Here is a 3029-nt window from a genome sequence, read left to right on the forward strand (position 1 = left end):
CAGTATACATCCACTATCAGGTCAGTAGTATCTACACACCTATTACTGGATATTAATATAAGGTGTGTCCACTCTTCGCCTTCATGACGGCCTGAACTCTGCTTGGGACAGTTTCGATGAAGCGTGCCAATGTCTGTTGAGGGCTGGCAACCCATTCTTCCTCACAAGCCGCCAAAACCAGAGAAAACAGTCATATTGGACGCAGGAGTCTGACGCGAAGTCTACGTTCTAACTCATGCCAAGATGTTGCGTTGCGTTCAGGTCGGGTCTCTGGCCACGCCAGTCCATTTGAGGAATGTTACTGTCCAAAGCCATTGCCTCACAGATGTTACTTTACGAACGGGTGCACTGTCATGCCAGAGTCTCTGAACTGTTTCTCTACTGCACGCAGCGCACAATGCTGTAAAACGTGTTTCCGTTCCTCCGCATTTTGCGTTTTCTTAACCGCAATAAGGAGACCACGCCGTAACCAGGAAGAACACCCGCAGCCTCCTCCATACTTCACTGTTGACATTGCAGATGATGGCAGGTAACGTTTCGCCAAACCCAAACCACCGCGAGAGGATACCCCGTTTCGTAATGCTTGTGGCGTGCACATATCTGTACGCCGTATTTTAACTGAGTTCATTTAATAACGTGATGCAAGGGCAGAAGCAAATATTGGTGGGGATCTGCCCTCTACTTTAGCTGATTGCGAGACGAATGTGACCAAGATTTTAAAGTTTTGGATTCTGGCCTAAACTTTTAGGCGGGAGTTTTTAGTGTGTTGCAGAGTGACTGCCTCCTCCTTCTTTATTATTGCAGTCGGCCAGCCATATCCGTCTACTATGTTAATTTAGCTCCTTATATCACTTTCTTCCTGTATCGTTAATGTTTTAATATTGACGCGGTACCTCGTTCCGTGTTTCTGTGTGTATACACACATAGTTTTCCAACTTTTGTTACCTTTATTTTACGTGCTGTTTTACACTCCTGGTTAGTGTATTTTACCGACGCTCGTCTCAAGCTGTTTTCGAGCGGGCGCTGAAGACCTTGCTGTCGTGCGCCCGTACTAACATATATATCCATCCATATATGCCCAACCTTTCCATCCGATTGCAGCAGGGTATAACGTGATTCATCATTCCCAATCACTTTTTTTCCAGTCATCCACTGCCCAGTATCGTCGCTGTTTACACCACACCAAGTGTCGTTTAGCACTGACTAGAGAAATGTGTGGCTTATGAGGAGCTGCACGACCACTGCATCCCATTCTTTTTAACTCCTACGCAAAGTCATTGTGCTCGCTAGACTGCTAGTAGAACGTTGGAATTCACCAGTGTTTCCCTCCGCTGAATTCATGCGATTTTTTACTAAACTTTCTAATATGTATGAAGAACAGATACCATTGGTGATCTTGCAGCTCTCGAAGAATCAAATTAAAATGAAATCCAGACCATTAGCTGCTTACACGCGTTGATAAATATCAACGCGGACAGTTGAGAACGTGTGTCCCAACCGGGACTCGAACCCGGCATCTCCTGCTTACATGGCAGAGGCTCTATCCGACTGAGCCATCGAGGGCACAGAGGATAGTGCGACTGCAGGGACTTATCTCTGGCACGCTCCCCGTGAGTCCCACTTCCAACTTACTGTCCACGCACTACATTTGTAGTGCCCCTGCCCACTATACTCATTACTCACGGCAGAAAATCTACTGATTCCGGATTTCATTGTAAGTTCATTCTTCGAGAGCTGCAACATCACCAATGGTATCTGTTCATTCGAAAGAACAGATACCATCTTCATGTCGATAAGGCGTACTGGCCAATGATCTTCTTCAGTGCGGATACACTCACATTGCTCAAACTCTCACGGGAATCGGTAGATTGACTGCCGCGAATAATGATTATAGTGGGCAGAGGTACAAACTGTGGCAGGAGATTAGAGCGGCAGTTTCCCGCCGCAGACTACGTGGCTGGCGGTTGTTACGGGGTCGTGGCGAGCGGCTAGCGTGTACGCGGCGTTGGAAAAAGCCGAGTGGACGCTTGGTAGGGGCGCATATGGCTGTGTTTGCGCTCTTGTGGAAATTTACATGCCGCAGTAAAATTGATAAAAACAGAACTAAGGGTGACATCGAGGTGCGAGTTGGCACTCATGGACAAAAAAAATATGTAAAGCTAAATTATCTAGACGCGCCACAAAAATATGTAATATTTTAGAAGTTATTGTTGTCTAAAAAATTGTAAATTTATGAAAGTTCAAAAGCTAATATCTCGGCAATGCTTTGGCCGATTTATATAGACAAAGTATCTATGGATGCGGCTAGTAGGGCTGCGTTGAGCAATCATAGCCGATTTAGCATAATCTGTACGATTTTTCAATGAGAGGTCGGAATATGGGATTCGAGTGAGAGAAACTGTGTTTTTGTTAATAAATAAAGAGACGAAATTAGCGGCAGCATTCTTAAGTTTAAAGAGGAAGATAAGTAATTAAGTATATATTTTTATTTGTTTATTTATGTTAAGTACCAAAAAAACAGGAAAAGCAATATCACGCCACAAGAACATATTTGTGGAAAAACGGTGGCAGATACAGAAAATTGGACCTTAAATTGTTATTGCCCGGAAAACTTCCATATTTTTCAATATATCATATATGATTTTGTGTTTAGTTTTAAAATATTTGTAATTTTTGTTGACTATTGTTTTGAGTTAGGCAGTCGTTTCGAGGGTGCATAGGGCGGCCACCTTTAATGACTGGACAGGTGGGTTCTGAGCGACGCTAAGAGCCGGGGCTTGTTGACAAAGTTAACAATTGGGTAAGTAATATAGAATTATGTGGGGCTACTGTAAGCATTGGGCGGCCTATGGTACAAGTACCCAGCGGTAAGACTTTTTCAGGGGAAAGCAAGTACCATACTGTAGATTTTCTGGCAGCATGCAACGATTGTTTTATTGATAGTATGAGTGACAACAGCAAAATTAAACTGGTAAAAAGGTTGTTGAAGGGTTCTGCTCAGACATGGGCAAATCAATGTAGTGAACAAT

At 43.8% G+C, this 3029-nt stretch overlaps 1 non-coding gene across 1 annotated transcript; it reads right to left on the minus strand.

Annotated features, from left to right (window-relative positions):
• Window positions 1-1489: 1489 nt before the first annotated feature.
• Trnat-ugu lies at window positions 1490-1564 on the minus strand. Its single transcript has one exon. It is a non-coding gene; the product is annotated as a tRNA-Thr (tRNA).
• Window positions 1565-3029: the final 1465 nt, after the last annotated feature.

The sequence above is a fragment of the Schistocerca americana genome, chromosome 1 (assembly GCF_021461395.2).
Source record: "Schistocerca americana isolate TAMUIC-IGC-003095 chromosome 1, iqSchAmer2.1, whole genome shotgun sequence".
NCBI lineage: Eukaryota > Metazoa > Arthropoda > Insecta > Orthoptera > Acrididae > Schistocerca > Schistocerca americana.